This window comes from Polyodon spathula, chromosome 9, assembly GCF_017654505.1.
Source record: "Polyodon spathula isolate WHYD16114869_AA chromosome 9, ASM1765450v1, whole genome shotgun sequence".
Classification (NCBI taxonomy): Eukaryota; Metazoa; Chordata; class Actinopteri; order Acipenseriformes; family Polyodontidae; genus Polyodon; species Polyodon spathula.
The window spans coordinates 27,056,556-27,082,837 of record NC_054542.1 but is presented as its reverse complement, the minus strand read 5'-3'; the positions used below and the strand labels follow the sequence as shown (position 1 = coordinate 27,082,837).

At 39.0% G+C, this 26,282-nt stretch overlaps 1 pseudogene; it reads right to left on the bottom strand.

Annotated features, from left to right (window-relative positions):
• Positions 1-1,105: 1,105 nt before the first annotated feature.
• Positions 1,106-19,954, bottom strand: LOC121320338 (annotated as a pseudogene).
• Between the last annotated feature and the right edge of the window lie 6,328 nt (positions 19,955-26,282).

The following is a 26,282-nucleotide window of genomic DNA, read 5'->3' as shown; positions in this document are numbered from 1 at the left end:
AATTAGCAATTTATATAACTGTCTATAATTAGTTTTTTACATTTGTTTTCTGTTACTCAACCTCTAACAAAATAAAGTAAAAGATTGGAGACATACAATTTGAAACATTCAACACAAAAATAGTTTTCCTATGCCAGCCTACACTATGGAGCCAAGGTTCAGTAAGTATGGCTCTATAGAATATAAAATGGCTCATTTTGGAATTAGAACTGATTTTCCCAATTGGAATGACACGAGATCCAAACCTTTACTTGTACTCTTTTAAACATATGCATTTGGAATTCTAGCAGACAATCTGGATTTAGAACTTTTCCAAATCATTTTATAAAAAAAAAAAAAAAAAGTTTGACACAGTGTGCATTGGAGTTTAAGGGTTCTGTCCATCCCTCTGACAATCCAGGAACCTTGCTGATCCAAATGTTAAGCGTCACCCACCGTGTGTGTCCACTCACAGCAAATGAGACTCTACACAAGCAGACAAGAAACGTTGCAAGCAGCAGCAAAGGAAATCAGTCTACAGTACATTTAAACATGCTTCCAAAATAATAAAAAACCTCAAGCCATTAAACATTATCAGAATAATAATATATCTGTATTACTTAAACATTGAAGCCAGTAGAATGTATTAGAACAGTAATGTCAATAGAGCAGTGGCCAGGGCTAGTTATAGTAAATCAAAGTGTTGAGTTAGGTACACTTACTTTTGACATATGCTTTGGAGTGCACAGTGATGGGCAAAAAGGTCCTTGCAGTGGCTTACAAATACAAATTAAGAAAAGTATAGAGTTCAGTTTCCTTAGTAGTCGAGAGTAAAGAAATATTTTATTTTATACAAATTAACTACAAGTTATAAGATTAAACCAAATGTATTTATACAAGAAAGAAGTTAATAATACGTTGTAAAAAAATTAGACAAATTATTGAAATAAATCCATTAAAAAGCTGTCAGAATTTGAATACTACCATTTAGTAGGATATGGCATTTCTATTGAAATATGTTTTTGTTGCACAAGTATTGTAGCAGATAACTGCTATGGGCATTCTCAACAGAGATTGATAGGCCATCCTTTGATAACACACAATGGGTTGGGTTCATGGCTTCCTTCTAAAGGTTTTTAAAATCGCAGTCAAAGTCTGTCATTCGGCACACAACGTCCTTCCACTGGCGATCTCTGAATGGACAAATAAATAACACAAAAATGCAAAGATAATGTTCATGTTTATTTTTTGAAATGCCTTTTTAAAAGGAAAAACCCAATTCATAAAAGCAGTAACCATATACCGTACAGAATGTCAAATGTCGTTGTTGAGGAAACAGGTAACAGGTCAGGGGTGCTCAATCATGGAAACAATGTTTCAACAGCCAAATCCAAAATGTTTAGAAAGCCATGTCAGTTTAATGGAGCCTCTGTAACTTCAGGTAGTTTGTGGGGTGTAATCTGCTGTATGGATCTTCTAGGTGACTGAGGATTGAACAGTCTCTAATTTAGAATAATGTGAGACGAGCAGCAGGTAACATTGTACATTGTATTGTACATTCTACCTCATAATACACTTGCCCCTTTTGAGTGACCTGGAACCCCCAAGGTTGGGAGCATCATGTATCATGCAGATTTATCTATATAGTTACTTCATCTCAGGCATACAAGGTAACAACTGAAAAGACTACATCAGGCAGAACAGCGAGTACTTTCTTGATCATGTGCACAACAGCAATTATTTCTCAATTTCTTGCTTTATCCTAATGGAATAACCCTGTAAGTCTCACTGTATTTTTAATGTAAATTAGCCCAGATTAGTGTTGTAAAAGCATTGCATCATAGAATATTGTGCTCTAAACTTCCCGAGAACAAAACAATAACAAATGTAAAATGCAGGAAGAAAGCTACCAGAAGTTATACATTATAGTTATTTCATGTTTCCGGGATATCATAATAGCATTATGACGGTTAAGTGCATTAATCCAATGTAACTTTTTAAAAGTCTGAAACCTCTTTCGATCAAAGCTAATTATTCAAATAAATCTGATCTTGTACGGAGCATTGCTATGCATAAAATAAAATATTTCAGCCACCTGTAAGAATACATTTAAACTTCATCAATGTGTAAAAAAAAAAAAAAAAAATATATATATATATATATATATATATATATATATATATATATATATATATATATATATATATATATATATATATATAATGGACTGGCCACAAAACATCTTTAAGTTGTATTTTTTATGAGCAGCAGCATCTGGAAGCAAAAAGCAATAACCTTTTGGGTCAAATGATTTCAATGAAGATGCCCAAACGATTACTGTCCATAAAAACCATGTATAACCCATGAGGAACAGGAATAGCAGACACTCACCTGTGCACCGCACTGAAAGTAGTGCTTGCACCTCTTATGAAATAGCCACAGTTTTCAATAACTATATCACCTTCTTCTTAATAGCACTCTGGTACATTCTGTGTGAACCTGTATTAGACAAACAGCATGTTGGGAATTGGGAAACTAGTTTAACAATTTTGACTTGGTGCTATTATTCTGTAGCCACATTATCCGACTTTGTCGAGAGAACGGTATGGACATATTTTGATCTCCCATAAACTGTCAATGCAAGGCAATAGCACAGTGATGGAAGAAACTTGGGGGTGGGATAGCGATTGCATCACACAATTATCCAAGTTAATTCTGTTATCAAGTTTTAAACTATAGATCTCTTAAAATGACAAAACATAATGTAATCTATAATGAATGCAGACAGAAAAGGTTTCACATAGAAGTGACATGAAAGCAGTAATGCATTCACTTCCTAAATCTGATTCTAAACTCAATATTTATGGGAACATTATATCCTTAATTGGCCTGTGTCAAAAACAATTTTCCATTGCCATGTATTGCACAAAGTGAAAGCCTACTGTCATTTCTTTCTCTTAGGAAAATGTTTAATTGATATTGTTATTCGATATTTAGTCATTCTTGTTATATTATGGTATCTTTAATCAAGATAATAAAAAGCAATAATGATGCTTTCATTTGTAGTTGAAATCTTATTAAATTTGATCAAATCAATAAAGAGATACTTTTTTTCCATGCTGCCAATTAGAACAGTGGTGGCAAATGCTACATTTCTTACCGTAACCTTGGTTCCCTGAAAGAGAAGACAACCACCAGCATACTTATGGGATTTGCCTGCCTTAGGTAGGTGGTATTCACTGAGCATTTTAAATCAGAGCTGCCAATAAACACCTCCACTTTCTCTTTTGCATCAAACCCGTGAGGGCGACCAATGCGACCTCACTGGTTGGTCTTCTTTTTCAAGGAACCAGGGTTACAGTAAGTAACCTAACGTTCTCTTTGAATTCAAAGACGACCACTAACATACTTATGGGAAAGTATAGCAGAGCAGTCCTGAGGGAGAAGAAACAGCAGCATATGAGTGACACATCAGGACCACATATCCCAAGAGCTAGTGGTGCATGCTTGCAACCTCAAGGCCCCTCGCCGAGGTTGAGCATGAGCATGCGGAGGCAGCTGTCTAGGGTGGGCCCTGGAACTGCCTTCTGGAGTGCTGTTGCTTCCTGGACACTACTTCCAGCACCGATTTATACCTGCTCTCTGACGCCTTCACTGCTTTCCTGGAAAAAACAACAAATTTGGTGTCGCAGCACTTTCTTATAGCTTCAGCTCCACCCCCTTATGCAAAACAGGGAACCGGAGCTGACGCACATCCCATTGGCCCACAGCTGCACACCAGAACCAATGGGCACAGACAAACAACCAATCAAGACAGACAGATAACAACCAATTGGGAAACAGACCAGGGAAGACAAACAGCGGGTTACATGGTACGGGAGCACACACAAAAAGTAAGCAATGGCAGAACATAACGGGGCTGGAACAACACAGCATTCAACCACAAACAGACAGCAGGAAATACAGTACATAAATACACATTAATTCTTATTAATTATGAAATCAAAAAGCAACAATTTTGTAAGAAGGTTAATCATTGAAGATTTTATTTTTAGAAAATCATTTGTTATCTTTAAAACCGTAGCTCTCAAGTTTCACTGTGAGAACGACTGCCGCATGGCGGTTTGTTGCAAGGGCTGTTGCTAGGAGATGGTTGCTGTTAGTAAGTTTAATTTGTGCAATACTTTAGTGCAATTAAATTAGGAAAAGAAGGTTTAGGTTACCGATAGCAAAGAGAGTTTAAAATTGATACATTTGTGACAAGAGTAGGTGAAAAGAGTGTCGAAGAGTCAAACATAGCAGCTGCTTCAAAAAGTGGTGAAGGCAGTGTAAGAAATGAGAAAAATTAGCAACAGACTGACTGATGGAAATCTCTCTGCTGACGTTTTATGCGCTTGCACCAGCCTTATGCAGTTTTCAAAAAGCTGGTGGAAACATTGGTCTCCCAAAAGTCACATTAATGGTAGGATCTGCATATTTATTACTATTATATTTGTTATTCAGTTGAAATGGTATCATTGCTTATATTTTAGTCAGGGAATGTTTTTTCTGATTATTTCTTTATCTATGTATTTTTAATTGGCAGTTTCTGGCATTTGGGTGTGTTGTTGGGTCTGGTCCACCCATGCGGCCCTTTCATTCATTTCAATTGCCCACGGTTGAATTAGACACTGTCATTGCCACAGCCCAGTCAAATCACATGTAAAAAAAAAAACAGCCAAGACTGACAATATGTTCAAATAATGATTACAGCCCTGTATAAGTCTGTATGCGGTACATCAAACTCATTGTGCTTTCTTAAATGCTGCCTTTGTCCTTGTTAATGGCACAACCATTAGCATTGCAAATTTTTCTTCCAATAAGGTCACATTGTTCATTACAAACAGAACTGCACATGCTGCAGAATAGCTCATTCTAAATATAGGGGATGGTTTGTAAAAAGATACTACAGTATTGTGTTCTTAGCATGCAAAAAGGTTATGCTTCCTGTTCTTAAAATATAAAATGCCCAGTCCAATCTATTAGACTTTAAAAAAAAAAGTCAAATTCTCTTTCAGATGCATTACCTCCTACTATTAATGATTTTACTGAACGCTAAAGCAAAATGTTATCTTAAAAAAAATAGGATTTCAGCTGCAAGTGCGATGCATTTTTTCCATGCAAATATCCATCTTAACCTTCAGAGGTCTCTGAGGAAATAATTGCTGACACTCAAGTGGGTGAATAAGGGCATCTTCGGCTGAACCTACAGCAGTAAAACTGCCATTCTCAATCCAGGACTGCTGGGAAATACTGGCTTTGGATACCAGCTACCAAGCCGTTGTTGGAGCAAAGCCGATACCTTGAAAGAAAAAAAAAAAAAAGTTATTTAATATTCTCTTTCTACACACATGTGCAGTGTTGTTTCCCACTATCTGACTGCTGGGGAAATTAACTGAAATTATTGATTAGTCATTACTGTGATTAATGAAGGACAGACACTCGTCTGCCAGCATTTCAGGCTTTCAGCGGAAAACTGTAGTGTCACCTACAATCAACACATTTTAATGTATTGAGAAGTACAGTACATACCACAGTGCAGAAAACCAGCCTTAAAAATGAATGCAAAATGTTTTGGCAAGCACACAAGTTACTACACTACACACTGTACTGAGCATAAACTGGTCGATTCCTGGCAGTTAATGACTTCCTCTTAGCCAACCAGACAAGCTTTAATTCCACACGACTTGCAATGCCCTTATCATGAATGGCAGGTGTAAGCTATTATAACAAAAACAATACAGTGAGGATGATGTTGATGCCGTTTGTTTTTAGTTTTGGTTTTAAAAATCTTACAGCAGGTGTAACTATAGCTTTATAATGAAAGAGTAATAGATTATCTACCAGTCGCGATTAACTCTTAACCCGAAGATACCAGCTAACTTGTACAGTTTACCATGGTAAATGTATCATTATCACACTGCACCATATCTATTGAATGTTCTGCCTTGATTTCACAATGCTCAACTACACTGGAGTTTGCTTTTTTTTTTTTTTAAGTTCTATAATGAGCCGAAAGCAGCACTTTACAGGTTACAGTAGAAATGACTATGTAATATGTTTATTGTTTAACGAAGCAGAGAGCAACCACAGAACAAGCCAGTTGTTTTGAATATGTAAAGTGATCCATTTCTTTGAAAATGTCTAGACTTGGCACATGTTTAATCCTTTGAGAGAAATTGTTTTCATAAACTGGAAGCATGTGGGTGGATTTTCACCTCAGTTGGTTGACCTCATGCTGAGAGCAATTAGTTTAGTCAAAGAACACCTCCTGGGATCTATTAGCTTCTGATGCTGTTGAGTCTGTGCTAAAACAATGAGACACAACATCATAGCTAAGATATTTGTTTTTGAAGTATGCCATTAATTTTGGCAAAGCAGAATAAAATGTACAGCTCAGTACCAAAAAGGTATTTTAAGATATTAGTTTTATTTGCAGTAAACCATATCACAAGTCATTTGTACTCATTTGATGGATATAGTACTGTATTAAGATGTTCAGTGCTTATGAGTATACCCATGGTTTATGATTAAAGGCCTGTCTGTCTTACTGATGTTTTAAGGTCCTCTGTCTATCCATGTGTGTAATGAATGAGCAGTGTTGTGCGATACTCTGCTGTTTCGATTTCTGACCCCTGTCTGATGAGGTTAAAAGCTCTAAAACCACAAATGCCTGGCTCTCTTGTATAGTTGTTAAGACACTGGACTGTGGTGTGAGCAGTCCACCCCTGTTACATATGGGCATCAAGAAACTATTCTTATTGCTGTAGAAATAACTGCAATTTCAATAATTCAAATGAAGACAATATCTCATATCATCAGCTTACAAAACAAGTTTGCTTATGTTTTAGGCTGACTGACCTGGAAACCAGTGAATTCATAGAAACTGCTAAATGCTTGAGAAATGCTCTTTGAATCATAAGAACTCCTCCGCCTGTGCTCTAGCTTTAGCAAAGCCCACACAACACATTCCAACAAAAGGAGTTCACAGTGAGTAAATGAAGTCTTTTGTTCCTGCAATTCATACAGTTCACTGTAAGTTCCGTTATGGCCTATTGAATGCAAAAGCTTTTCTTAGTTAAGTAAATAGATTAAGTTATGCGATTGCTCATTGTAGAAACAGTTACAAAGAAGGAACAAACCACAAAAACTTACAATAATCCTCTGTTGTATACTTTACACAACCACCCATCATTTCCAACTACAATGTTAAACGTTAGTCCTTATTGATCCACACAGAATAAGCAAGTCAGGGTATGCAATTAAGGGTTAACATTTGTGCATAATGTTTTAGATATCGTAATAGACATTAAAATGCAAATAAACTGGCGCTACTATCCAGCAGATAAAAACAATGCGGGAGAAATGTAAATATCAGCAAATGCCAATCATGGAAAGTCAGTAGTCTTATCTGACAGGTTCTTTCCTAATGATTCATTATGAGCTAAAATAAACAGAAAAGAATAGATAGTATAGGACCTGCTTTCTCAATGGGCAGCTCAAATATCACCTAACAGTCCTTACTGCAACAAGTATTCTCATTTTCATGCTGTGGATCTAAAATCCACCACAATTTGATTATTCAATAGGGTCTTTGAGTATCAAAACTTTGAAAGCCAAAATCTCTAAAAGTGCATGAAAGTATTATAAATGTACATAAAATTTAAGTGTGTAGAATACTAAAGTCATAATAAATCCAATTAAAACTAATTTAAGAAGTCTGTAAGAATATTTTAGAGTTTATCCCTAACCAGTTACCTTACAGTATGCACTGTATGTTCCAAATGAATTCATTTAGATGCTGTTTCCATAGTGGGCATGAAAACAGAGGAAGCCTGTTATTCACAAGACAAGGTGAACAATAAGTGATGCAAACCAGAGTGGGCAGAGTCAGCTTGGATCCAAATTGGAACCCTGGATCAAACACAAATTCTTGGCATGCAGGTTCATACACTAAAGTACAAGCATGTTACACAAGGTCAGTTTCAAGTTGTTACAACCTTCCTTATTTAAAAGGATTTTGATTAACTTGCATAGTTTTGCTAATAAGAGTGTGTCCCAGTCTTTATCAAAGCAATACCGACTATGCCAGCATAGGAGTTACCCGTACAGAGAACTAGAAATAAAATAACAAAATACCTCTTAATCGTGCACTCGCACCTTAGCACTCATTAAAAAGAAAAGGCTTATAGAAGTTTGATAATACTTCCACTGGGGAGCCACACCACCTAAAGTTCACCACCAGCCAGAATTGAGAACACAGCATATACATTTAAAAAATGTTATTCAGTTGACCACCCATTTCAGCCATTTAATTAATAAATATCAAATGTAATTTATGGTACACACTTATGCCTCTAGTACCACCATCTGGAACATAAGGCAACCAACATGTGTGGCGACTCGCTTCCCACAATTTATTATAATCCATATAATTAACACTGTATCCAGTATTCACCAATTGATATCCCTTCACCCACAAAGGCCACCCACCCAGACAAACCCTGTATCCCTCAGCTCTAATTATCATACAAAGGGTGTTTCCAGATCTATGTTTCTCTTTCACCACTCAACATTTGTGGTCAAAGTCATTAAAGTTCAATCTGACCGTCTTTGTTCATTTATCTGAGTGCTCAGTGACTCTTGCGAGAAGAGGAAGTGGGCAGTAGATTCTTATCCCACTGTTCCCTGGTATTTGAGATAACCAGAAATTAATTCCGTGGAACACGCCTGTCCAGTCACCGCCACACCCAGTCACCAGCAGTCTGAATTGACCATGTGCTATCTGGTTCTCTACGTCTGCTCTGCATGAGTTATTGTCTGTGGCTTCTCCTTTCCTCTTTCTGCGTGGTTGCTGTTTGGCCGATTTGACCTCTTGCTTCCTTCTCTTCATTTTGATTGCCCTCCTTTCTCTCATTCCATGCTCTGCGCCTCATTTCTTTCTCCAAGTTGCTTTCCTCTGCTTGCTCTCTCTCCCCTGCTCTGCCCAGGGTCTCTCTCGGGTCTTTCTCAGGCCCTCCACTGCTCTATGTGTCTATTAGTTACAGGTAGAGCAGATGGGGCACGGGTCTCTCCTCCAGTCTCTACAACAGGAGCTAACAATGTGCTAATTGGATTAATTACCTACAGGTGTAGCGCTCCAAGAGGAATTTAAAAAATGTTCTTGAATAATTAAACTACAAAATAGTGCATGAGAAAAGAAAACCAAATTAAACAAAGTGTCAACAAATCAAAATGTGCATAAAAATTGTGTTCAATACATAAATCTTTGGCGCAAAAATCATAAAATGGAAAACACAGTCTGCATGAAGGCTGTGTGGTACAGTGGTTAAAGAAAAGGGCTTGTAACAAGGAGGTCCCTGGTTCAAAGCCCAGCTCACTCATTGCGTGTCCCTGAACAAGTCACTTAACCTTCTTGTGCTCTGCCTTTCAAGTGAGAAGTTGTTATAAGCGACTCTGTAGCTGATGCATAGTTCACACACCCTAGTTTCTGCAAGTCACCTTGGATAAAGATGTCTGCTAAATAAGTAACTATATTGACAAGATATGTTTTGCAATGCAGTAGTCTGTTAGCCAGTTCAACCAAAATCAATATGTACTTTTTGCATCTTTTATTTAAGAGCTGATTTAGTTTAATAAGTAAAATGTAATATTTGTATCCCTTTTCTGTACTGTCTTTGTATAACTATGCACGTCCCAGGAAAACTCCCTATTTTACAAAATGAATGCAGTTAGTATGGTATATTTGATTTTGCTTTTGCCAACTGAATCTACTGTAGTGTTTTCTGAAGTAACAATTTTTTTATGCTTTTCTCCAAGTAATAAGAACATATAGGACAAGCAATAAAAATGGTCCACAAAAACTAAAGCATGCACATTAGAAAGTCCTCATTCCATCATGTATGCACATTTATAGAATCATGCGATTCACTGGACCTATAATTGGTATGAGTCTTGTGTGCAAACATTAAGCAACAATGGGAAGACAGATACAAAGTTTCACAAGATACATGGTAGTGTGTGCCTGTGTAACCAGAACATCCTTCAACAGAAAACAAAATTCCAGTCTCTAGTAAGACACAATAGATGGAGCCTGCTGACCATTGCAAACGTACGGTGAAAGAAGACTGACTTACCTAAATAGCATAATGCTTCAACAGACTTGTTTGAACTCAAACCAGGAGCTACATGATCCTTCCTGCTAGTGAGACCGTTCTTCTTTTTCTGCTGACACTTGAATCAAGGAGGATTAAGGGTTTCCACAACACTGCTGTTCTGTTATTTATTTGTATCAGCTGCATTGCTCACATAATATTATAATTCTGCAAATTGAAATTTCACCAATAAATGCCATCCCTAATATAAAGAAAAAAATAATAGTAATAGTTTTGACAGAGAGTATATTTAAAATGTAGTCATCGCCAATTATTATTTTTTGTTATCTCCCAGTTTAGAACACCCACTGTGGCAGGCTGGCGAGTGGATAGAGGCCCAGAGACAGTCTGTAGTTAAAAAAAAAAAAAAAAAATACTATTTTATTATAAATAAACACAACAATGAAAGGGCACAAGGGCCAAAACAAAGGGATTTAAACACAAATAAAGCAAGACAAAAAAACAAAAATAACAATTTTCAGGCTGAGCAATGCCTTCACTGGATTCAAACATACAAACAAAGCACCAACCTACTTCCTCAGCTCCCTCCTCCCAAATGAGAAGCAGAGGCCTCCTTTTATGTCAGGTGGCTGGGTGCTGATTGATTGTTAATTAACCTAATCAACTAATCAACCCCAGCCACCTGAACATAATAAACCCAGGCAGGTAGGGGAAATTAACCCCATCCTTGCCAATTTAAAAAGGGCAGAGCTTTGCTCTGCCAAACCCACTTATTTTTTTTAAGCTTGGCTCACTGCTACCACCCCTGCACTGACTCGGGAGGGTGAAGATGAACACATGTTGTCCTCTGAATTGTGTGCCGTCAGCCAACTGCTTCTTTTCACACTGTGAACTCACTGTGCAGCCAACTTGGAGGACAACAGCAGCTCCAGGCAGCTTATAGGCAAGCCTGCAGGTGTCTGGACAGACTACAGGGGTTGCTGGTGAGCTGAGGACACTTTGGCTGACCTAACACCTCCCTCCCCTTCGGGCAGTGCTCAGCCAATTGTGCACTGCCCTCTGGGAACTCCCATCCACAGTTGGCAATGGAATAGCCTGGACTTGAACTGGTGATGTTCAGGCTATGGGATGCATCCTGCCCTCCACGAGTCGTGCCTTTACCTGGTGCACCACTCAGGATCCCCCTTGTATTTTCATTATTTTATTAACTTTAGTTGCCCTGGGGCTGTGCATTATGCAGAAGTGAACACTCGGAATCTGAACCATGTAATCCGGATGCCTCTGGATATTGTGATTCTAGTGCTCAGTCATGAAAGGTGAGGGGCATTGGCATTGAATTCATAATGCTGACAGTTGTTTGCTCTCTTTATAAAAGTTGTGTTGCAGTTTTGTAATGCTTAAGCTGCATTCAAACCAAAGCTTTGTTTTTGTGTTTGACAAGCAAGTCTAACTTTGTAGAGAATGAGCAATACTAGTACTGCATGTTCCTCTGGCTGTGTTGCAATGATTTGTGAAGTGACCTGTCTTGCCTTTGATGTCCCTGGGTTTGAACAATGGCATCCATTTGCAGTTGAATGGACAGAGAGCATTTCTGGTTAGTGCCAAAGTTGTGGATCCTACTAACATGTATCAACAACATTATTTAAAAAGATTATAAAAGGCACTTAATAAATGATAAATATCTGAATATGTTTTTTTTTTTTTTTAATTTATCAAAATAAAATAAAAGGTATTTGGGGTCTTCAACAGTTGTTTTCATTTTGCCTGGCCTTGTGCTCAGTGCATTGTGACCTTTCTGAAGCTGGCTGTGTATCTAGCCTTGCACTCAAAGGAGCAACAGCTAAAATGTTATTTTTCATTCTGCCACAAGGCTCAAGGTCAGTGCACACTGTCTGAAATTACAGCAGAGCAGTGAAAGAGATATCATTTTTCCATTTTACTCTAGTGTCAGCTACGAGTCAGGTGTAAAAATCACCCGTTCATAATACAATTGGACAGGAGATCAGAGTGACCACCTGTCCCTAATTGGACAGGACAGTCCCTAAATATCCCTTGCAATTCGTAGAATATTTTAATTTCAGTGTTTTCTTTGTTTATGCTAAATGGCTGACTATAAAAGTTGAAGTGACACTGATACGTCGGTAAAGGAAGGACCCACAGCTAGGCCTACTCCACCCCAGGAAAAATTTAAGCACCTGTGCAAATCCAGAGAGTAATAATGGGTTAGGGTGTAAGGCTGTACATGTGGACTAGGAAAAGTGCAAATGATTCAACAAGTGTTTTTTTTTTTCTTCTTCTTCTTCTATACATTGTATAGAAAATATTTTAGAATCAGAAACTGGGGTTAAAGCGATATTAAGAAGCATTCCAAGTTTATATTTAATTTTGAAATACTGTTATTAAATATGTAAATACATAATACCCCCCCCCCCCCCCCCCCCCCCCCCCCCCCACACACACACACACACACTCACACAGATACACTTACAAAAGTGGTAGATGTCCTGTTTTTGCATTTGAAAAGGCAGTCATCGTACAGGAGATGTACCACAGGACTGAGAATAAGCATGCCTCTGATTATAGATTAAAAAAAGAAGAAATGCTTGGATACACTATTTATGGGTTCGGTCCTTCAATAGCAGACAGTAGCTGGACTCCCAGAATAGTAAATAGCTTGTGAAAACATAAGGTCTGGATTAGAGAAAATAGTCAAAGGTAAAACATTTTCCACAGAACTGCCTGGAATAGGGGACCCTAAGCTTTCTTGGCATCCTGACTGAGGACCCCCAAGTGAATATATAGACATTGTGACATACAGTCACCGTATTTAATTGTGTAATGATACATATTGTTCACACATTGGAAATGAAAATAATAAATGTATGATTGAGCTGACATTAAGTTTTTAAGTGTTACATTCAAAATACTGCACCTAACATCTACTTGTATGTAAATCAGTTGATTCCCAGCCTGGGGAACATAATTTTTCAGGTGTCACCGTGTCATTAGGGAGAGAACGTTTCTCTGTCTGCTGCTCCCTCAATTAAAACATCTCCCAATCTTTCTTACACGATGACCAAGGTTTTTAAATCCCTTTTCTTTACTTCTTTTTTTTTTTACCATATTGTAGCTAAACCAAGGAAAATGTGTTTATTTTTAGTATATAATCAACTCCTTTGCAGTAGGTCACATGACCTGATTTGCAGAAAGACAACTGCATACTGTATTTCAGGTTTATACAGCACACTAGAAATATTACCCTTTAGTTGCTGAACACAGCTTGGTTTTTTTAAAAAAAAAAAAAAAAAAAAAGCAACTGAAAGGGGCTGTAATTGTAATGATTGAACCCAAAGAAGATAATGAAAGGGATTAGTTTAAATTGGGCTCCTGCTAGCATGACCATAAACTGCACCAGTAGTGTAGGCCATTATGTGCTGTACTTTGAAACAGTGGTGGGTGGAAATAACTTAAATAGTTTAGAAACCAGAATGGACCAGCGTTAGTAGCTCAGTTTTAAAGCTCTGACTATGGGCACCACCAACACGTACTTGTTAAATCATGGCTCACAGCCCAGAGCTGGATCTATGTGTGAATTCCTCCACTACTGATTTAAAACGAAATGATTGATAACAGGTTAAACAGCTAAAGCTTTAATGTGTGTTTAACGTCTATCATCTTAACTGCCAAATGTCTTCATCACTTAAAAGAAATTCAACCAACGCTTTTACATCCCTTTTCTTTTTAGCTTTGTACTTGAAAAAGTTGGAAATCCTAAATTAAAAGAAAAACAATCTAGAAAGGTTTTCATCAGAATGAACAGTTGCTCACACTAATATAAATTACTACTCCTTTGGGGTCTATAAAATTGATCTTAAAGTTGGTAACTCTTCTTCCAGCTGTTGTTTAAATCATGAAACCAGTACTCGCCCTGGCATTTTAAATATTTTTACAGACAGAACTCAATAGAATAAGATGTTATGGCATTGTTTAGATAAAAATACGGTTTATATATTCAAACACCCTTTAATTATAAAGTAGCAGTGAAAGTATATCAACATAATTAGTATTTTATACTCCATTTAAATCTCAATAAGCTTTCTATGTTTATGCGACATAAGAGGCAAATACTTTTGTTTTAGAAATGAGTGTCTCAGGTTCATATGTGTAGGGTAGCAAAAGAGAGCACCACAGTTCAGTCACTTGTCTTGTTGCTTCCTCTGTTTTGATTGGGTGGAAAGAAGTCTATTGATTCACCATAGCAACAAGTGTGTTTAAAATACAAGTGAGTTGCCTGCAAAATAATGTAGTGGTGCTTGTTGTGGAGATGACCCAGTTTAACAAATTCCAAAAATTCCTTCCTTTTTATATATGCTTTTTGCAGGTGTTAATGTTGCCAGCTATTCTCTTAGGTTCAATAAATATCAATGCAACAAACAACATTCCACAAAATGAAGAAACATCTGAAACGTTAAATGTTCATAACTGATAATTGTCATGCTCTCAGCCAATGAATTATCCTAGACACTAAGGACTTTATCCTGGAGATTAAATTCAGTATATTCTAATTTTATAGAGAATTTAAAAAAAAAAAAAAAGTACCAAGTGACAAAACAAAAACAAGTGGTAAAGACTACTGGTGATTTTTGGCATTTTATACATCGTCAGCACTTATTACTTTCATGCATTTCTCATTTTTGTTATTCAGTCTGCTTGGCAAAACAAGTTGTTTGGTTTATAATGGAAATGGATGCAGTGACATCGCGCTACATCTCCATGAAATCAGTTGAGTTGTGGCACACAAAACAACAAAATAGTGACACAAAAAAAATCAAAGAGGTATTGTAGCCAGAACACATGTACACAGGATAAGATGTAGTGGAGTTCTGAATCTTAGCAGGGGTTTACATCTCATAAGGGCCAGTGTGAATAATGTGTGCATTATTGCTGTACTTGTAATCAAAAGCCTTCTCACTGCATGAACCCAGAATTTTCATGTCTAAATCACTGTTACAGGTTTATTTTTTATGCAATTTGGTTAAAAATTAAAGTACTGCATACTATTGATACTATTCTACCAGTGACACATTTACCATAGGTCTCATGCTGCCATTGAAAATCATTGCATGTACCTGCAATAGAAGTTGTATTTTTGCACAAAATCAAAAAAATGCAAACTTTGGATTCTTATGAGGGAACCCCATCATCAAAATGTAGCTGTTCTGTCTGGACACTAAGTTCACCTTTACTTGACAACAAGAAAAAATAAGTATAATCCAAGCATAAAATTAAATACCATTTTATAAAACAATCCCCTAAAGTCCTTGTGACAGGCTGGCAAGTGGATAGAGGCCCAGAGACAGACTGCAGTTTAAAAAAATAACGCTCTTATTATAAATAAACACAAAATAAAAAGGCACAAGGGCAAAAATAAAGATGTTTAAACACAAAAAGAAAGACACAAAAAGCAAAACTTACAAAAATAAAGATTTCCAGGCTGGGCAATGCCTTCGCTGGATTTAGAAAAACCACCAACCTGCTTCCTCAGCTCCCTCCTCTCAATGGAAAGCAGAGGCCTCCTTTTATGTCAGGTGGCATGACAAAGAGCTGGTCAGTTTGACGCAGAGCTCTGGTCTTATCCACATAACACCTCAATGCCCGCATTGGGCAGAGGAAATTCAATCTCCGATCCTCCTCTGCAGCAAACGGAGGTGGATGGAAAGACTCCAATTCATGTGGAAGGCTGTAATCGCCTTGGGGAAGAAAGCAGGGTTTGTATGCCGTGGCACCCTGCTGCCATCGTCCCAAATACGCATACAGGAGCTGTGCACCAACAACTGACCTGCTTTGCCAAGGTGGTAGCCAAGAGGAATGATGTCTTCATAGACAGATGTTTCAACTCTATGGAGTGTATTGGCTCAAAAGGGGTCTTCGTGAGAGCCTCCAGTACATCAAGGCTCCATTCAGGGAGAACGGCTCTCCTGATAGGGCGTAACCACTGAGCACCCTTCAAAAAATGGGTCACTAGTATATAAGCGCCTGGGACACTGAGTCAATGGGGATATTGCATGCAGATATGGCTGCTAGGTACACTTTCAACGTAGAGGTGGATAGACCCGCCTCTAACAGATCTTCCAGAAACTGCTAATTAGTTACTATAGGGCAATAATTGGGGTCATGCATCAATTTTGAAAATGCTTCCACATATGGCATGTAACGCCCCTGTGGAGGCAACCCTAGCATTCTGCAGTATCTGCGTCTGAGAGCCCTAAGGGGGACAGGGGCCAGACCCACAGTTGGAGTCTGCCTGGTCCTGGGTGAGAAAGGGTGCCTTGCGCCTCACTGAGGAGATCCACACGCAGAAGCTTTAAAAACCAATCTCCTCTGCCATCTAGGGGCCACCAGAAGAACTGTTTCCTTGTCACGCCTGACCTTCTCGATGAAGGTCAGGAGATGAATTTATTGTGCAGAGATGTCCAGCTATCCAACCAGGGTTTGCGAACTCCTCTGCCTGCCCAGACCGCTCCCAACCAGAGTTGGATGCATCTGTCATCAACAACTGACGGTTATGTATCACTCCCATCCTTACGCCTTCGCTCAGGTGAGAGGCTTGCTTCCACCAGCATAGAGCTTCCCAGCATAGATGAGACGTGGTCAGCTGACAGTGGCTGTCGCACTTGGGGTGCAGCCGAAAGGCACTGAGCCACACTTAGATCAGGCCCACGTGGAGTAATCCTAGTTGGGTGGATGATGAAGCCGTGGCCATCAGACCCAATACTTTTTAACACAACACCAATTGTACTGTGAACCCTTGTTGAACAGGGCCAGGCAGTTGCGAATGGCAAGTCTGACAGGTAGGCTTGCATCGTAAGGGAATCCAGCCGGATACTCAAGTAGACCATACTTTATACCGGTAGTAATTGGCTCTGGCATCGTTATGTTGGTCACTGCTCCTTCCTGCGACTTCGACAGATCAACCAGTTTTCCAGGTAGTTCATCACCCTGATCACTTGCAGCCGCAAGGGAGCTAGGATGGCATACATGCACTTTGAAAATGTGCGGGGGATAAGAGGCAGAATCACAGCACGGAAAACTCAAAGACACTCCCTTGAAAGGATGAATAGGAACGTGGAATCTAGTGTGATTAACCATTCACCCTGCCAGACAGCGTGGCAAGTACGATGGATGCCGGCGTCTCGTTCTCTACCTGCCGAGATGCAAGGCGTTCTCATTGAGAGCCCTGCAGCAATTCCTCAGCCGCTGGTCCAAAGGGATGGTCAGAGGAGGTAGAAGCACAGAGGACACTGAGTGAGGTAGAATACAATACTGGTATACTGAAGAATCGGGGCACTGAGTGCAGGTGTTACTGACATGCTGTGGCGCTAAGCACTGAGGCATGGAGCATCTCAGCACCGAGGGTGTCGAAGCACTGAGTGGTGCCTAGCCTTATCTGCATGTAGTCAACACAACCCGGAGAAGAGCATAGTATACACCAGGGTGGATACACAGGCTCGAGTGGCTGCAGTAGGCAATCAGGAGAGCACAAGGTGCACACTTGCACTAGCTCTGTAGCAGTGGGCACTAAGTACCGTGTGCACAGTGTGTACCGATCACTGTGCGCACCGAGTACCGTGCACCACCATGCATTCATACACTAGCGCTGTAGCAGTGGGCCAAGCACCTCGTGCACTATGTGCACCGTGCGTACCAAGTACCGAGAGCACTATGTGCACTGTGTACTGTGTGGCGCTGTGTCTGCGCTGACGCTGTAGTGCTGGGCACCATGTCCTGTATGCAATAAGCACCTTGTGCACCAAGATATCAAAGACCAAGGGCTATGCGTGCACCCCGGTAGTGAAGCCTACCCTAACGCATGGTCACACACCTGGTCAGCGTGTAGCGTGTACCAGAGGGACACAAGGGCCAAAACAGCGGTGGGAGAGTTGAAACAGACAGAAAAAAACCACAGTAGAATACACAGATAGGGGAGAGCACACTGTTTGTTTACAAGGCCTGACTCACCGAGGTGGGCAGCCCTAAGCAGTCGGTGAGGTCTACTTGACAGCAGGGTTGCGGCAAGCCCTATCCCCATGGAGGAGAGCATGGCTGGAAGAGTCACTCAACAGTGGGGATGCAGCAAGGCCTAGCATTGTGGAGGAACTTTGTATTCTCAAAAAAGAAACAGACAACAACTCGCAGGTGACTGCACAAGCTGTCGCTCATACCCGACAGACAGATAACAAAGAGTGGCCTACCACACAAGAGAGGAGACCACTGAAATGCAAACAGTTTGGTCTTTTCAAAGTCGTTGATTCCGGGAAAGTGATGAGCCAGATTTCAGTACGAATGCAAGGGAAATACAATAGACTTATTTCGACTCGAGAAGCTCTTTTCTACCAACACGCTCAGCTAGACATGGAGGTCTTACCTTACCATCTTGAGAAGGAAAAAGAGAAATGGCTTCCTCGGTGGGCAGGACCAAGTGCATCTACCCAGGAAGGGGCCTATCGGCAGCTCTGGTATAGAGAGCTCAGCGATACTTATCCAATAGGCAGGCATATCCCATACATAATGTTTGCTGGTGGTTGTCTTCGAATTGAAAGGGAACATGTTCTTCACTAGAAGTTTGAAACAAAATACCATTCAAAAATTAAATCCCCCTTTAGCATAATGTGTGTGTGTTTCATATTGTGAGACTGACAAAATGATAGGAATGCCTATTAGGAGGGATTGACTGGAATTGTTTTGTAGCACTTTGTATTTTAAATTGTTATTAAAGACATTTCAAATTAAATCTCACCAAAAGAATGAAACGTTTCCCAGGTTGTGCAACTGATTCTAAATCCATTTTCAATGATACATTTTATGTACAGAATAGCAGACCAAAAAAAGATTTATTGAAAGACAAATGACTATAAAGTATGATGATAAAATGAAAATTATTCCTGCACTTATTGTTTTTAATATTTATACACATTTTTACTGATCACAAATATGCTTTCTGCACCACCTAAAATAATACTGGATGTATTATAGCAAAAGGTTGATTTTGCTTCTAGCAAATGTCTTCTACCATTCATTAAAACAGTCTTCTCAACTGAGCCCTGCAGATACCTGTTATCCTTTCAAAATAAGTTTATATCTAGCAGTGTTTCCACGGTAATCAAATATTTCAGATCCATGATCCAGCCAGTTATACTATTTGTTTGCACTCCTAAGCAACATAGTAACTTAACTTCTAGTTCAAGAGTCTGATAGCTCAGCACATCTAAAGACTGCATCTAACCAATTTGATTACATGTTTTAGAAAACAGGATAGAAGCAGTTATGTCATAAAAGCATTCCAGTAAGTCCCTTCGATGTACCTAAAGTTGTAAATATAAAAAAAACAGTGTGTTAACATGCAGTACAATTTATAGCAATGTTGCAAATACCATTTTATACAAAAAGTTGACTTTTATGACTACCTAAAAGAAGTTTTCTTCTAATTTTATTTGGACTGAAATCGATACCACACATAACCAAAAGTTGTTTAAGATTAACCCTTTTAGAATTTACAATATTAAGCATCTTTAGACCAGTCATGCAGTAGCACTGCCTGCAGACCCACCAATGTCATGACAAAAGGAATGCCTTACCACTCCTGCCCACCACGGTTGATGTCGTCCCACCAGCACTCAGCTGGTTCCCCCATGGTAGATGGCGTGGGCTGGAATGCGAAGGTCCACAGCCTGGATGAGCCCTCCTTCTTACTGAAGTAGCTCCTGATGGCCATAATGACTTCCCCATGAGGGCACTGGAAGTTGAAGCCCTGTCTGTACATGTTGGCCCAGGGCTCGTCTGGGATAAAGTTGGGCTGACCAGTAACCACTGCCAGGAAAGGTAAAGCACACAGCAGGAATAACAGAGCCATGGTGCAGGCTCTGCTCTGGACTGTACAACTGGCCTCTATGATTATGTTGGCTCTTTTTTAAGGGCCTTGGACATTTGTTTCACAGATGTTTACTGACAGGATCCTAAGGTAATTAACCAAGAATATGTTTATTGTTGTAAATTAGCTCCGGTCCAACTTTTAAGGTGGATTATTTGCCAGCACTGGGCTGATGGAGGCAGGGATTTGTTATTGTAGTTTAATGGGGCACTACAACCTCTATTCGTTCTACATACAAGGTTTATTTTCTTCAAATAAATATTTTAAAACTTTTCAGATAAGCTCTTTAAGCTCTAAACGCTCAAGCAACACTGCTATTTATTTAAAATAACTATAATATAAACTTAATTGTGAAGGATAGCTGTATTTATATTTGTCAGGCTATTCCACGGCAATTTAATGTAATAGCATTTGTAGGTGGCGATCAGGCGTAGATCAGGTGATGGCTTCAGTCCAGTTCCAGATCCAGTGTTCTTCTTCAAGGTTGGTGCCACCATTTTTTAAATACAAAAAATAATGTTTCTGTGTGAATTTACAATTGTGCGTGTGTTTTTTTTCTAGATTACCACATAATTATTAGCATATTATAGGCCTTGCCTGCCTCTAATCGGTATGGTTCTGCATAATCCGGTTTCATGCATACATAACACATTTACATCTATGGACAAAACTTTTGCATCAGCCTATAGAATTAACACATTTTGCTTCATCAATTTGAATGAAACCTGCTGAATAATGTTACATTAACATATTGAATTCCATTCCAATTTATAGTTTTCCATTTACTGACAAATTGTTGTTTCTTTGATTACATGATGTTGAATAAAATACCACAAATTCTGTTCTATAGGATTCTTTTTAATTATGTCTCAATCCTAAAATTCTAGGTGAAAACTTTTGGTCATAGCTGTATATTATTGATGCTGCTGTCATTAGTCATATATGTGGTTACGGTGTACATACTGTATTTAAACATGAATTACTATTTAAATTTGGACCAAAGCTTATTGTATTGGTTGAAGGAAATACAGTAATGAAATCTCACACTTCTACTGTGTCCTCTTTCTAATGTTTAAGGCTTTTATTAATGTTATTAGAATGGTATTTAGTTGCTTTTGTTTTATACTATGTTACCATTTAAAACCAACACCACCAATACATTACAAACTGAACAAGCGTTTAAATTCATAACTACAGCTATCAGCAACATGAAAGGATTAACAGCAAAGACCAACAACTTAGCCAGGACATGAACCTGATATATGACTCATGCTGCACATCACACATCTGAGCCTTTACCAGGTGAGCCACAGGGACTGAGGGGGTATTTATTATATCCACTTTACCGGTATTTGAATTTAGACAGGACGCCAGGATGAACACTGCTGCTGTAGTCATATTGGCCAAAACACAACAGTACAGTATACTGTATCATACTTGTGGAGCAGTGCCCTAGTCGTTAGTATACTGTATCATACTTGTGGAGCAGTTCCCTAGTGGTCAGGATGGTCTGCAGCAAAAATAGCAACCCAGACATGGAAGACTGCTTCACACACTTTTATTCTTTCTCTTTATTTACACCATGTGGCTCCAGGCTTTTTAGCCACTCTTGAGCCAAGATGGCTGCCAGCCATAAACCCCCCTCTCTGCCCTGCCACACACTGTACTATAGTGTTCAACATAAGATTGAATAGTGGTTTCTGTTATCATGTTTGCCAGTATTCAGGAACGCTATTTTACAACACAAATGGTTAAAATACACTCAAAACAAAAATACATAAATTAAATAAATAACACAACACTGCTACAATTTAAACATTTACTACTTCTTAAAGTTTTTAACAACAATTACAAGAACTGCTGTTTCTTACGGTACCAGGATTTCTAACAACTGAGGGACAGATAAATTACTCGGACCAGAAGGCATTTTAATTTGTAAAAAGGCTTACAACAAATTACACAATTTCCACATCTTCTTCCAAAAACCGCCTGTTGCTATAACAAAAGAAATAATCTTATTTGGCATTGCTAACAAGTGACTCTTATCAGATATGCAACTGAAGTTAAGACTGTCCTCCAGAGGTCAGTAGCTCTCTGACATCCGCTGAATTGTAATTTATTCCACCCATGATAACTGTTGTAGTAGTTAGGCTTGTAGTTCATTATCATGTTAAGATCTGGAAATATCAAAATTATCATGTGCCTAATCTAAGTGCACAGTTGTGGGTACTTACATGATCAGGTGCTATGCACATATAATTTAAAGGGCCACTCCACGATTATGGACTACACCATAGGGCTTTGTCTTTAATTATTCTTAATGTATTTGTAAGTAAGTGTATTTCTTGTATTGTCACTGCAACACAGTTTGTACATTTGAACTAAGTCAATTTATTTATTGTTTATTCTGCCAACATAGCAAACTGCTCATCCATCAGTATTATTTACAAAGAACTGCTAACCAACAAATGTATGGGTAATGTCTACAGGTGGCAGTGGTGTATATTCTGTAAAACCAGACATTTTAGCTGTTCATTAATGTAGCAAATGCAAATCAGCGTGTTATCCCTGGTTTATACAAAATAACTATCAATCTTAACATATGTAGCACAGCAAACATAAAACAGGACAACGATGATACGCAAACCTGTAAGTGGAGACTGGAACAATATATTTATAGCCCAGAGGGTTTGACAAGTGTGGAGGCTGCTGCATAAACATTTGCTAATAGTTATAACCCCCCCCCCCTCCTTTTGTTACATGTGCACTGTACAGTACATTAATTGTTTGGTATGCCCCACAGTATTACATTGTGATTATTTGTAATTACATTGCATTGTTTATGAAACTCATTATTTTTTGTTATAGGAACAAAACAGTCAAGTACACAATAGTGCCAGGGTACACTACTATTACCAAGCTGCAATATCTAAAGGTACAGTGCTTATAGAAAGTCTACACCCCCTTGAACTTTTTTCACATTTTGTTGTGTCAGTGCCTCAGAGTTTCATGCATTTAAATGAGGATTTTTTTCCCACTTATCTACACACCATACTCCACACTATTAAGGGGGAAAAAGTTTTTATTGAGATTATAATTAAGAAATTATATATTAAAAATACAAAACTGAAAGGTCATAATTGGATAAGTCTCCACCCTCCTGAGTTAATACTTGGTGGAAACACCTTTGGCAGCAATTACAGCTGTGAGTCTATTGGGATACCAAATTTGCACACATAGATTTGGCTATTTGACCATTCTTCTTTACAAAACTGTCCAAGTTCTGTCAAGTTCCTTGGGGAGCATTGATGGACAGCAATCTTCAAATAATGCCACAAATTTTTGATTGGATTTAGGTCGGAGCTCTGACTGGGCCACTCAAGGACATTTACCTTTTTGTTCCTTAGCCACTCCAATGTAGCTTTGGATGTGTGTTTTGGGTCGTTGTCATGCTAAAGGTGAACTTCTGTCCCAGTTTCAGTTTTCTTGCAGAGGGCAGAAGGTTTTCCTCAAGGACTTTTCTGTAATTCGCTCCATTAATTTTCCATTCTATCCTGACAAATGCCCCAGTCCCTGCCGATGAGAAACATCCCCATAACATGATGCTGTCACCACCATGCTTCACAGTAGGGATGGTGTTCTTTGGGTGATGTGCTGTGTTGGGTTTGCGCCAAACATAACACATTGCATTTAGGCCAAAAAGTTCCATTTTAGTTTTGTCAGACCACTAAACTTTTTGCCACATGGCTACAGAATGTGTGTTTTTTTTGCATACTTCAAACAGGATTCAAGGCGGGCTTTCTTGAGTAAAATACAGGCCAGATTTGAGAAGTGCTTGGAATATTGTTATCACATGCACACTTTGACCAGTCTTGACCATAAAATTTTGTAGCTCTCGCAAAGTTGCCATTGGCCTCTTGGTAGCCTCTCTGATCAGTCTCCTTCTTTCATCCAGTTTGGAGGGACGGCCTGATCTAGGCAGGGTCTTGGTGGTGCCATACACCTTCCACTTCTTAATGATCGTCTTAAACGTGTTCCAAAGGAATATTGAAGGCCTCTGATATTTTTTTTTAAATCCTGAAATCATGTGAATCGCTACAATTTAACACTGGTAGAGGGGCCACTTAACTTGGTGTGTGATTTTGAAGGTGACTGGTTAAACCTGAGCTAATTTTGGATTGCTATTACAAGGGGGGTGGACACTTATCCAACCAAGCTACTTCAGTTTTTTATTTTTAATTAATTTTCTACATATTTCTAGAATATTTTTTTTCACTTGGAAGTTGTGGGGTAGGATGTACAGATTAATGAAAAAAAAAAAAACTATTTTAATGCATTTTAATTCCAGGCTATAAGGCAACAAAAGGTGAAAATTTTGAAAGGGGATTTAGACTTTCTACAGGCACTGTAACTTGATCCCACAATACTGCAACCCATTTGTTTCCTTTCTTTTTTAAACAGGATGACAGGATTTCCTTACTGAAATATAAATGCAATACCACCAGTTTTATGGGAGTAACAACTATGCTGTTAGATGGTACCTGCTTCAGACAGCTTTAAAAAGCACAGCATAGTTGGGTTTAAGGAGTAAATGGAGGGGAATATCACATGCTGCAAGCAGTAGTGAGGGTGGCTTGTTTGGAGAACACTGTTCTGTCTGGGGCAGAACCCCAGCATGCTGTATGAGTGGTACAGCACAGTCAGACCCTCAGCATGGAGATTAACCTAGGGCTCATTCCTCTCATTCAACGCTCAATACACAGTGTGTTCCAGGAGGCCTCATTGTCTTCATACTTACTGCACTGTAAATATATGTCATAACATACATAGTACAATGGACAGAAATAGATTTTAACAGCAGGTGAGATCAACGGTATGGTGAATTTTAAATAAGGGAAGTGACACAATGTTCTTTTGTCAATGAATTTGAATTCATACATGAAAAAGTATGGACACTTTATTTTTTTTACTTACCTGTACCTTTAAAATAGGAACACGTCAAGTCCTCCTTGAACCTAAAGGAAAAGCCTAGTAAACTGCATTATTTGATACAGCCACTAGGTGGAGCAGCCTAAATGCAGGACAGCGCTATCAGTTAGTGGTGATATCATGCTTTCTTTCAGTAGTAAAACCAAGAGACTGCAAGCAACAATTGATTTAGTCCTGTCTTTACTTTTCCTATTTTAACAGATTAAACACTTTATCTTCTGTTGATGGGCTCTCTGCCCGAGACCCGTAATAGAATCATGGGGGCTCGTCCGGGATCAGTCTCCAACACCTGCCGGAACTGATTCAGTGATTTGAAGAAACCGAGACAGCGAGACCAACGCGGGTGGCAGCAGTGTGCATCCAGACGGCGAGGGGGGGACCAATCAGGACCTGACTGGCAGAACGTTGAGGTGAAAGGGGAAACCTGGCTCCAGAGATGCAGCGCTGCTACTAGACCCAAGCTGCTGAAGAACCGCAACATGGCTAATCCTGAAAGAAAAGAGTTGGTGTGGACAATCCGGAAGGACTTACACAGACTAACTGCCAATGAACTCTATCAGCTTGCAGAAAACTTTGGTCAGGTACCAGACAGAAACCTGTATGAGCTAGATAAAAACAATGAGGAAAGTTGTTTGGAATATGTGTATGTTCATGTATGTAGCAAAGCACTGCTAGACCAAGAGGATCAAGGAGTGGCACAATTGCTTTTTCTAAAAGATTTGATACATGATTTGATCACAAACCGTAAGAAAAGCCCAGAAATTATCCAACCTACTAAAGAGATTGAGGGGCTAAACGAAAGCCAGCAATTGCCATCCTTACCAATTGATCTAGCTGGCAATGCCACTGAAATATCTCATGGTGTTGAGCTCCCACAAATGTAGGTTAGTGACGAACAACTAGGTAGAAAATTGGAGCAGTACAAAACTACTACAGTAACGCTCACAACAGTTCGCCCTACTACAATAGAGCGCGCTAGTATGGATAGTAGTCCCAGCAATAAAAATTACCAACATACTAGGAGTGAAAATACTGTGTATGCAAAAGAGGTCCCATTCCTGCAGCGTACGGAATTTAAGATACACGGGGGTCAAATAGGTGATACTACCTCTGATATTAGTTTCAGAAACTTATGTAAAGAAATAGGAGAGGGCATTAAAGATCATTACAGTGAGAGTGAAATCATTAGGAGTGTCTTTCGTATTATCAAACCAGGAAACTTTAAAGACATG